This window comes from Jaculus jaculus, chromosome 4, assembly GCF_020740685.1.
Source record: "Jaculus jaculus isolate mJacJac1 chromosome 4, mJacJac1.mat.Y.cur, whole genome shotgun sequence".
NCBI classification, from domain to species: domain Eukaryota; kingdom Metazoa; phylum Chordata; class Mammalia; order Rodentia; family Dipodidae; genus Jaculus; species Jaculus jaculus.
The window spans coordinates 76,162,899-76,175,674 of NC_059105.1; positions in this window are offsets into that span (position 1 = coordinate 76,162,899).

Below are 12,776 nucleotides of genomic sequence, written 5' to 3' on the forward strand. Positions count from 1 at the left end.
CCTTAGTCAACATTGGGAGCAGGTGGCTTATGAGGATATTTTTAAAAATTTATTTTTGTTGTTATTCTTTTGTTTTGACATTGTCTAAAAAGGAGACTTTCTACTTTAACTTTAAAAGGACAATTCTTATTATATCTCTAAAATTTAGCAGTGATAACATCACATCCAAATGTCCATGCTAAGAAGTGTTTAACTGCAGATGAGAAGACCCTTCTTGACAGCCAGCCATATTTGACATTTCTGATCTTTATCACCTTGACATTATCAGCCCTGTTTTCAATTCTGAAAGTTTTGTCCTCTTGGAAACATATTATAAATCTCCCTCCAATTGAAATTACTGCAATAAAATAGCCAACAATCAATTGCACACACACACACAACACACACACACACACACACACACACACACACACGTCCTTTAAATATGAACTGTGACTTTCAGGAGGTCTTATATTTCATAGCAGGAAGAATCCTCCTTCAGAACCCAGCCACTGACTGCATGGTGCAGCTGGCCCACACAGATGACCCTTTAATCATCTAGCTCTTTTTATTAGCTCTGTTGTATTATTGCATCATCTAACAATAGATGTTTTATTCTAAGGTCCTTATGGTCCTTATTGCAATGGGTAATGAATTTGTTACTCACTATCATCTCTGATTGGTTTTAAGTGCCTATAGTTCCTCTATATTTAGGCATTTTCTTTCATTCTGTAATTGAGAATTCAATCATATGAATATCCCATACTATTGTGTTCATAAGAGTACATGAAACATGTGCTTTTGTTTTTGAAGATCTCAAATAAATCTAGCTTTATTTGTTGCATGGAGTGAGAATCTTCTTGAATTTGTACTATCAATATTTTTCAAAATTCTAATTGTGAAAAATTCAAACATATATGAGCAGAGTAAGAGAATAACATAATGAGCCTCTGTGTGCATTAACTAGATATAACCATTATTAATTCATGAAAAATCTTTCAAATACCATTATCACTATCCTGCCATCATCACTGGCATTTTCCAGCAAATTCTCAGCATCATGCAATTTCACCCCTAAATGTGCCAGTCTATTTCCTCAAATTATTATTTTTTGTTTATTTATTTATTTGACAGCAACAGACAGAGAGAGAGAAAGAGGCAGAGAGAGAGAGAAAGAGAGAGAAAGAGAGAGAGAGAGAGAGAGAGAGAGAGAATGGCCGCGCCAGGGCTTCCTGCCACTGCAAATGAACTCCAGACGCGTGCGCCCCCTTATGCATCTGGCTAACGTGGGTCCTGGGGAACTGAGCCTCGAACCGGGGTCCTTAGGCTTCCAGGCATGTGCTTAACCACTAAGCCATCTCTCCAGCCCTATTTCCTCAAGATTTAAAGCCTCTTTTGCATGATATAATCAATTTGCACATATAAAGAAATTAAATTTAGTGCCTGTAAGTTTCCAGTCCATATACAGATTTTCTTTACTATTTCATATTGTTCTAGCTGACAAGTTCAAATCTGAATCCAAACAAATTCCAAATATGGCATTTGGTTCATTGATTTCTCTTAAATTACTTAGTGTAGAATCATCTTATGGCTTTGATTTAACTGTATAACATAGGGTGACCAAGAACTCAAGATTCACCTGTCTTAAGGAGCTTCAATGCTAGGATTATAGGTATGCTAGTCCACAGGTGGCTATTATGTTTCTTATAGTACATCAAATCAATAGTTTCCTATTGTATTTTATTTCAATTTATTTAAGGAAGAAATGAGATTTTCCAACATATTGGATTTTACTGATTATATCTCTATAGCATTGTTTAATATGAGCCTTTGTCCTAATTTGATTTTGCTTTGGTTTGAACTTTTTCAGGTAACAAAAAAAAAAAAAAAAAGAAAGAAAGAAAGAAAGAAAGAAAAGAAAGTAAAAGAAGCTAGTGAATTTTCTATTGCATCGCTCCATAGAGACCAGATTATCTATTGTCTCTCTGTGATAGTCAGATTGGTCTGAACATTGACATTAGTGTTTTGATCTCTCTATTGTAAGTGCTTCTGATCAGATTCTTAATAGTTTTTTAAGGTATTGTTGGTCATTGCCTAGTTCCAATAGGTCACTAATGAATGTGTCTCCTTTTTGTTCTCCAAACTACCTACCAAAGAAATTATTATTTCAGATCATGCAATACTTTCTCTGGTGAAACCAGTGATGTAAGCAAGTACATAGTCACATTTTATCATACTTGTCTCCCAGAAATAGGAAGATATTTCCTATTCCTTAATGCTTGCTGTTGAAATGTTAATAGTCAAAGTTGAATAAAACCATTTTCCTAGGCTGGGGAGAAGGCTTAGCAGTTAAGGCATTTGCTGCCCATGTAAGTCAGATGCACAAGATGGCACATGTGTTTTTAGTTCATTTGTTATGGCTAGAGGCCCTTGGCACACCCATTTTATCTCTTTCTCAAATATATATATATATTATTGACAAGATCTATACTTACAGACAAAAAACCATGGTATTTTCCTCTGTTCCTCTCTCCTCCTCCACTTTCTCCTTCATAACTCTGCTCTCTGTCATATCCCCTCCCGCTCTCCAATAGTTTCTCTTTTAATTTGATGTCATCATCTTTTTCTCCTATTATGAGGGTCTTGTGTGCATATTGCTAGGCACTGCAAGGTCTTGGGTATTGATGAGGCCAATTTCAATGTGGACAGTTGTATGTATGGGATGGTGCCCTTCCTTTGGCTCTTGCATTCTTTCTGCCACCTCTTTCACAATGGACCCTGAGCCTTGGAAGGTGTGAGATGTTCTGTGCGAACACTCCTCCATCCCTTCTTCTCAGCACTGTGTTGCCTTTTGGGTTATACCAGTGGTCATAGCCATCTTAAAAGAGAAAATTCTCTAACCAGAAGGGAGAGTACCATTAAAATATGAGTATGAACATTAAGCGTAGTGTTTTCAGAGCAATTTGGTGAGAGTAATATATGCATTTGTACAGACAAAAGAAGGCTTTATGCCCTCCCCTGCCATAGGTTTTGATTGGGTTTTCAGTACCAGGCATGTATTCCCTCCCATAGAGTGGGTCTTCAGTCCAATTAGAGAGCAGTTGGTTTCCCCAGAGCAGACATGCCACTATTATACTCGTTCAGTCATTTGGCCTGTCTGGCCAAACTTGAGGTTCCAGTGCCCACTGTTTTCACTGCTGATGTCTTCTGTCTCCCATAAGACTGCATACAGAGCAGCTTTTTCCAGCTTTAAGTTGGCTGGGCTACAGTGAGGTTCTCAGTGACTTTGCTTCTCAGGCATGTGAAGTCTTCAGCAAGAGGGTCTTACCATCTCTTTCTCATGGGGAACCAAGGACCTTGGCAATAGCCTGTAATAGTTTGGAGGCAACAGGGACCTCCCTGGCCAGTGACTCACTGGAAGGTATCCAATTCCATGCACTGCAAATTTTCTAGTAACAGTCTATGGCTTTGGGCTGTGCCAGTATTTAAGAAAGTAGATTTTCATGTCTTGTTCAGAATATATTGAATTTTGATGAGCCCCCCCACACTGGCCCTTTTGTTTAATACAATTTCCTCCCCTGACCTCGCTTCCTCCTTTCCCCTCTGTGTAATCTGTTATTTTACTTACATATATAAAATACCATCCTCTTAAGACCTTCCCTCACCTCCCTCCCTTATAGTCTTTTTATAGCTTATGGGCCTCTGCTACTGATTTTTGGTTCCAGATCACACAACAGTCTATACATTTGTATGTAGGATCCTAATGCAACATTTGGCTTTCTAGGCCTGGGTTACCTCTCTGGGTATAATCCTTTCCAGATCCATCCATTTCCCTGCAAATTTCATAATTTCATTTTTCTTTACAGCTGAATAAGATTCCGTTGTGTAGATGTACCACATCTGTATTATCCATTCATCTGTGGATGGACATTTACGCTGGTTCCATTTCCTAGATATTGTGAATAGAGCAGCAATAAACATGGTTGTGCAAGTATCTCTAAAGTAATGAAAAGAGACATTATGACACATGTCTAGGATTTCTATAGTTGGATCTTATGGAAAATCTATTTTTAGCTATCTCAAGAACCTCCACACTGATATCTACAATGGCTGTACCAGATTACATTCCCACCAACAGTGCAGAAGGGTTCCCCTTTTACCACAGCCTTACCAACATTTATTGTCATTTGTTTTCTTGATGGTAGCCATTCTGATGGGAGAGAGATGGAATCTCAAGGTAGTTTTAATTTGCATTTTTCTTTTGGCTAAGGATATAGAACACTTTTTGATGCTTATATACCATCAGTATTTCTTCCAGTGAGAACTCTCTATTTTGTTCTTTAGCCCATTTTTAAATGTTTTGTTTATTTTATTTATTTATTTGAGAAAGACAGACAGAGAGAAAGAGGGACAGAGAGAGAGACACACACACACAGACAGAGACAGAGAAAGAATGTGCACGCCAGGGCCTCCAACTGCAAATGAACTCCACATGTGTGTGCACGCTTGTGCATCTGGCTAACATGGGTCCTGAGGAATGGAGCCTTGAACCAGGGTCCTTAGGCTTCACTGGCAAAAGCGTAACCACTAAGCAATCTCTCCAGCCCCTCCCCACCATTTTTTTTAATTGGGTTGATTTCTTATTGTTCTGTTTTTTGAGCTCTTTCCATATTCTGGATCTTAGTCCTATATCAGATGTGTAGCTGGCAAAGATTTTCTCCCATTCTAAGTGTTGTCAGCTCTAGTCATAGTGTCTTTTGCTGTACAAAAGCTTTGCAATTTCATGAGATACCAGTAGTTGATTAGTGGTTTTATTTTCTGAGTAATTGGGGTTATATTCTGAAAATCATTACCTATGCCAATATGTTGGAGGGTTCCCCCTACCTTTTACTCTAGCAATTTCAAAGTTTTGATTCTGATATTAAGGTTCCTGATCCACTTGGATTTGATTATTGTGCATGGAGAAATACAAGGTTCTGTTTTCATCTTTCTACATACAGATATCCAATTTTCCCAGCATCACATGTTGAAGAGGCTATCTTTTCTCCAATGAATATTTTTGCCATTTTTGTCAAAAATCAGGTGGCTGTACTGCCTGGATTAACAGCTGGGTCCTCTATTGTGTTCCATTGATCTACATGTCTTTCTTTGTGCTGTTTTTGTTAGTATGGCTTTGTAATATAACTTAAAATTGGGTATGGTGATACCACCAGCCTTATTATTGTTGCCCAAAATTGTTTTGCATTTTTGAGGTTTTTTGTGCTTCCAAATGAAATCTAGTTTTTTTTTTTTCTTTTCTATTTCTGTGAAGAGTACCATTGGCATTTTAGTGGGGATTGCACTAAACATGTAGATTGTTTTTAGAAGATTGACATTTTCACAATATTGATTCTTCCAATCCAAGAACATGGGATATTTTTCCATTTCCTTGTGCCTTCTGCAATTTGTTGCTTGAGTGTTTTAAAGTTCGAATTGTAAAGCTCCTTCACTTCCATAGTTAAGTTTATTCCAAGGTTTTTTTTTTTTTTTTTGGAGGCAATCATGAATGGGAGTGATTCCCTGATTTCATTCTCCACACGTTTGTTGTTAGTATATGGGAAAGCTACAGAATTCTGTGTATTTATTTTGTATCCTGCTACCTTGCTAAAAGTGTTTATCAGCTCTAACAGTTTGCTGGTAGAGTTTTAGAGTCTTTAATGTATAGAACCATACCATCTGCAAATAATGATAATTTGATCTCTTCCTTTCCGATTTGTATCCTTTTATAAGTGTCTTGCCTTTTTGCTAGAGCTAATTCTTCCCACACTATATGAAATAAAAGTGGGGACAGTGGACACCCTTGTTTTGTTCCTGAATTTAATGAAAATCTTCAAGTTTTTCACCATTTATATTATTTTGGCTATAGGTTTGTCATAAATAGCTTCTATTATGTTGAGATATGTTCCTTCTAGTCCAAGTTTCTGTAATGCTTTCACTGTGAAAGGATGTTAGATTTTGTCAAATGCCTTTTCTGCATCCACTGAGATGATCATGTCATTTTTTCCTTCAGACCATTTATATGATGTATTACATTTATTGATTTGCATATATTGAACCATCCCTGCATCCCTTGGATAAAGCTAACTTGGTCAGGGTGAATAATCTTTTTGGTATATTCTTGTATTCTGTGTCCAATATTTTGTTCAGAATTTTTGCATCTATGTTCATGAGGGAAATTGGTCTGTAATTTTCTTTTCTTTTCTTTTTTTTTTTTTTTTTTTGTTCTCTCTGCCTGGCTTTGGTATGAGGGTGATGCTGGCTCCATAGAAGGAGTTTGGTAGAATTCCTTTCTTTTCTATTTTATGGAAAAGTTTGAGAAGCATTGCTGGTAGTATTCTCATGAAGTGAATCCATCTGGACCTGGGCTCTTTTTTAGTTGGGAGACATTTTATAACTGCTTGGATCTCTGTACTTGTTATAGGTCTATTTAAATGGTTTATCTCATCTTGATTTAATTTTGGTAGGCCATGTTAATCAAGGAAATCATCGATTTCTTTCAGAATTTCAAACTTAGAGGCATATATATTCTAAAAGTATGTCCTTATAATTGTCTGAATTTATTTGGTATCTGTTGTACTGGTGACTTTTTCATCTATAATTTTAATAATTTTTGCCCCTTCTTTCTTCTGTTCAAATTTGCTAAGAGTTTATCAATCCTGTTTATCCTTTCAAAGAACCAACTCTTTGTTTCATTGATTCTTTGGATTTTTTTTTTTTTTTTTTGGTTTCTATTTCATTAATTTCTGCCGTAATGTTTATGATTTCTTCTCATCTACTGATTTTTGGTTTGTCTTGTTCTTCTTTTTCCAACGACTTAAGGTAGAGCATTAAATTGTTTATTTGTGAACTGTCTAATTTTTAGTATTAATTAATATAAATTATATTAGATTACATATTATAAACATATAAATTAATATTAATAGGCACTTACAGCTAAAAATTTCCCTCTTAGGACTGCCTTCATTATGTACCAATGATTTTGGTATGTTGTATTATTATCATCATTTGATTCTGTGAATTTATTGATTTCCTTTTTGATTTCTTCAATGACCCATTGATTATTCAATAGTGTACTGTTTAGTTTCCATGAATTTCTGTATGCTCTGTAGCTTTCCGTTTTGCTGATTTGCAGTTTAATCACACTGTGGTCAGGTGGTCAGATAGAATACAAGGGATTATTTCAGTTTTCCTATATTTGTGGAGATTTGCTTTGTGTCCAAATGCATGGCATATTTTAGAGAATGTTCCATGTGCTCTGAGAAATATATATATTCTGAATAATTTGAATGGAATGTTCTGTAGATATCTGTGAGGTCCATTTGTTCCATGATATCATTTAGTTCAGATGTCTCTCTGTTTACTTTTTTAAATTTTTATTTTTTTATTAATTAGTTTCACACTCAATGAATACAAAGTTCGTACCATTGTTAGGATCATCCATGTCCTACCTCCTCCCCCTGGCCTCTCCTTGTTGAGGTATATGGGTCATGCATTGAGGAGTTAGCCCACAGTTATGGGTAGGAGAAATGTCCCTGCGTATCATGACCCAATGAGCGACTCTGACATTCTTTCTGGCCCCTTTTCTGCAAAATTTCCCTGAGAATGATCTGTCTATTGGTGAGAGTGGGGTATTGAAGTCTCCCACTACAGTTGTGTTTGATGTTATCTGTGACCTTAAGTCTAACAGTGTTTATTTGATGAAACTGTGAGCCCCTATGTTAGGTGCATATGTGTTTAGGATTGTAATGTCGTCCTGCTGGAATGCTCCTTTAATCAGTATATAATGACCTCCTTTATCTTTCTTCACTAATGTTAGTTTGAAGTCTATCCTGTCAGATATTAGGATAGCAACCCCTGCTTGTTTCCTGAGCCCATTTGCTTGAAATACCATTTTCCATCCTTTCACCCTAAGGCAGTGTCTATTTGTTGGAGGCAACAAATGGTGGGGTCCTGCCTTTTAATCCAGTCTGTAAACCTGTGTCTTTTGGATGGTGCATGGAGGCCACTGATATTAAGAGTTATTATTGAAAGATATGCATTTATTCTTGCCATTCTTCTTATTTTGTAGTGTTTCCTGTTTTCCCTTTACTTTTTTTTTTTTTTTTTTGGCCTGTCAGTCTCATTACCATTTGAGGTGGCTCCCAATCTCACCAATGCTGAGTGCCCACTTTGATCCCTCTGTGTTGTACTGTGCAGCTGTAACTCTGATCAGCTCTGCTGGCTGTGCTGCTGCTGGGGGCTGAATGCTGGAGGTTCAGGGTTCTGATGGTAGGGGCTGGGAGAGTTCAGACTTTTGGAGTTGCTCACATTTTCAGTAGCTCTTTAGTTGATCTCAGCTGTCTTTCCTTCAGAGTTCTTAACTTTGAGAGAAGACTGATGGAGTTGAAACAGCTGTTGCTTGATCTCTGTTGCTACTCCTGCCTGGCACACCTAGTGAGACTGCACTGGGCAGGCTCACAGTGGGACTCTGGCCAATTTCCTCCTTTCTGATGGGTCTTGGCCTCTCTAGCTTCTCTGCTGGGTCTAAGAATAACCTATAGTCCTTTACTTTTCAGAAGAAGAGTGTATTTTCCTGTGATTTTGCTTAAATCCCTTCCTAAACTGGTTTGGCATGGCTCCTAAGCTGCCATCTTACCTGGAAGATAAATAAAATATTTTAAATTTTTTCCCAATAAATTTATGATAGTTTTTAATATTTCTAATAAGAAAGTTGATAACATGAAGGAAATACCTTACTTTCAATCCATAAGTTCTGTTATAGGAGTAGGTATTTTGATGATTGTTTGATGTATCAGGGTGTACAGTTTTTCTTTTTTATCTTTCTTTTTTTATTATTAGATATGGACATATTTTGTATGTAAACATCACATGTTGGTACTACCATTTCCTTCTTCCTTTCCCTTTTTCTGAAGAGGCCTTCCTCATTGGGGATGCAAGTCAACCACATGGGGTTTGTGGGCCATGCATAATAGGGGCAGCAGTCAGTTATGGGGGAGAGGCAATGTCTCTGGGCAAAATATCCCAAGTTGGGCTGGAGAGATGGCTTAGTGGTTAAGTGCTTGCCAGTGAACCCTAAGGAACCCGGTTGGAGGCTCAATTCCCCAGGACCCACATTAGCCAGATGCACAATGGGGTGCATGCATCTGGAGTTCATTTGCAGTGGATGGAAGCCCTGGCATGCCCATTCTCTCCCTCTCTCTCTCTCTGTCAAATAAATTAAAAAAAAAAAATCCCAACTTGTGGCTCCAACCATCTTTCTGCCCCCTCTTCCCCCAAATTCCTAGAGCCAAGCTGGGAGCATTGAAATGAACTTCAGTGATGAGTACTTAGGAGCATCTATATGTCTGGTTTGGTAGGTGATGAGTGTCCTCAATATCTTTCTCCATCACCCTTGTGCTGATATCAGCTTAATTAAGAGAGCAGCATTCTTGCTCTTTCCCTAATTCCTCTGCCAGGTTGTTTGTTTCTGAGTCACTTAGACTTTGAGTTGCTTGGAGAAATGTTGGCCACTTTCCCCTGGTAAATCATGTGGAACCTGCCAGCACAATATGGGCTAATTACCTGGGAACTAGCTCTCCTCTGGGTTCAAACCAGGTCTCTCCATGGTCCATACTGATAGCATTTGATGTCTTAAACTGTAGGGTCTTTCCATTAACCTCTAGTGGGTAATCAAGTGCTCTGAAAGAGGTCTGTCTTGTTTGTTTCTGGAGATCTAGTAGGTTTCTCTGATCAACAGCTCATTGTGGATATAGACCACATCCTGGTACAGGGAATTACAGGCCAGTGCCAAGGGAAAAGAAAAAAAGAAAAGGCAAGAGAAGAAAGAGAAACAGGAGAAATTTAAAGTTAGGTCTCATCACACTCTCTTTGGGGACTTTTGTTACAGGAAACATCAAGAAAATCAGAATTCAAATTAAAATCATACCTCAAAAAAGAGATGGAAATTATACAAAGCAACACAACAGAAAACAAAAATCAAATAGAATTTATAAAATCCTCTCTAGATCCACTCACCAACTGATTTACTCATGTGTAAGACAGAACTTCTGACCTGGAAGATAAGACTTCTTCCTTTCCAATTTGAATCCCTTATATTTCTTTCTACAGTCTTGTTGCTTGGGCTAGTACTTGTAGTACTATGTTGAAGATCAGTGGGCAACCTTGTCTTGTTCCCAATCTCAGTGGGAACTCCTTGAGTTTTCCCCAGTAAATTATTTGGTCTTTGGGAGCTTTGTATGTAGCTTTTATTGTGTTGTGATATAAACTCTCCATGCCTATTCTTTCCAGTGTTTTGAACATGAAGTGGTATTTTATTTTGTCAAGGGCCTTCTCTGCATCAATTAAGATGATCATGTGGTTCTAATGGCTCAGTTTATTTATGTGGTGTATTATGTTGACTAATTTCCATATGTTAAACCATCCCTGCATCCCTGGGATGAAGCATACTTGATCAAGGAGAATAATGTTTTTGAAGTGTTGTTGAATTCATTTTGCAAGATTTTGTTCAGGATATTTGAATCTATGTTCATTAGGGATATAGGCCTATAATTTTCTTTCCTTTTTGCATCTCTGTCTGGATTTGGTATTAGGTTGATGTTCATAAAAGGAGTTGGGGAGATTTCCCTGGTCTCTGATTATGCACAACATATTGAAAAAAAAATGGTTTCAGTTCTTCTATGAAGGTTTGATAGATTTCAGCTGAGAAGCCACCCAGTCCTGGACTTTTCTTTTTAGGGAGGTTTTTTGATTACCTTTTCAGTCTTCATGGATTTAATATGTTTGTTTAGGAAATTAATCTTCTCTGAATTTAGTTTGGGTACATGGTATGTGCCTAGGAATTCATCCATTTCTTCCAGATTATTTAATTGTGTGGAGTAGAGATTTTGGAATTATGCCTTGATGATTCTTCCAACTTCATTGATGTCTGTTGTGATCTCCCATTTTTCATTTCTGATTTTGTTAATTTTAGACTACTCTATTTTTTTGCTTGATCACGTTGTCCAGGGGCTTGTCAACCTTGTTTAATTTTTTCAAAGAACCAGCTCTTCATTTCATTGTTTTTTAAACTTGTTTTCTTAGTTTCCAATTTATTAATTTCTTCTTGCATCTTGATTATTTCTTTCCATCCATAGCTCTTTGAGTCAGATACTTTTTTTTAAATTTTTCCAATGCCTTTAGGGAGACAGTCAGGTTATTAATTTTAATCTCTCTGTCTTTGTAATGAAGACATTTAGGGCTATGAATTTTTACCTTATAACTGCCTTCATTGTCACATAAGTTTTGGTAGGTTGTGTTTTCATTATCATTCAAATCTAGGAATTTTAAAATTTCTTTTTTTGATTTCTTCCATAACCTATTCATTGTTTAAAAGTGTGTTGTTTAGTTTCTAGGATTTGATGGAGTTCTTTATGTCTCTCTTGTTGTTAATGTCTGGCTTTAAATCATTGTGATATGACATGATGAAGGAAGTTACTTCAATTTTCCTGACTTTATGAAAGCATGTTTTATGGCCTAATATATGGTCAATTTTGGAAAAGTTTCTGTGGGCTTCTGAGAAAAATGTTTATTCTGTAGAGTTGGGGTGGAAAGCTCTGTAAATATCTGTTAGGTCTAGTTGATCTATGATGTTGTTAAGCTCTATTATTTCCCTGTTGATTTTCTGCTTGTATGATCTTTCTACTGATGATTGTGGAGTATTGAAGTCTTCAACTACAATGGTGTTGGTGTTTATTTCTATTTCATTGTCAAGTACATTATGTTTTATAAACTGTCGTGCACCTGTGTTTGCGGCATATATTTTTATGATTGTGATGTGCTCATGTTGGGTCATTCCCTTGATGAGTAAGAAGTGGCCTTCTTTGTCCTTTTTGATTACTTTTGGTTTGAAGTCTATTTTATCAGATATTAATATAGCAACACCTGCTTGTTTTTTATTTCCATTTGCTAGGAATATCAGTTTCCAACCATGCACCTGAGGAGGTGCCTATCTTTATTGGTAAAGTGGGTTTCTTGAAGACAGCAGATAGAAGGGTCCAATTTTAGATCCATCTTGAAAGCCTGGGTATTTTGATGGGTGAGTTAAGACAATTAATATTTCAGGTTATTATTTTAAGGTTTGAATTAATCCCTGCCATGATGAGGTGTTTTATGGGGTTGGATGTGTTATAACTTGTGTTATGTACTGTTTTGGTCCTGGTTTATTTTGGTTATTGTGATCTTCTTCTGATTGGCTCTTGAGAGTGGTTGTTTGAATGTTCAGTGTGGAGTATTCCCTCAAGTATTCTCCATAGGCTTGGCTTTGTGTTCATGTAATTATAGAGTTGACTTTTTTCATGGAAAGTTTTGCTTTCATCATCTACTCTGAGGGATACATTTTCTGGGTAAAGTAGCTTGGGTTAGAAGCCATAGTTTTTCAGACTTTGAAGTGTTCCATCCAAGGCCCATCTGGATTTCAGAGTTTCCATTGAGAAATCAGATGTTATTCTAATGGGATTGCCCTTTTGTACTGTGAATTGCTTCTCTCTTGTTTTTAATACTCTCTCTATGTTTTCATTGGTAAGAGTTTTAAACATGATGTCTCTTGGAGAGTTTCTTCTTTAGTCCTGCCCGTTTGGTGTTCTGTGGGCTTAATGCATCTGGATGGGCCTTCTCTTTTGCAAGATTCATAAAATTCTCTTTAATAATTTTGTTGAGTATGTTTCCTATGCCTCTGGCCTGGATTTCCTTTCCTTCTTATCTGAATGTTTGATTATTTAAGT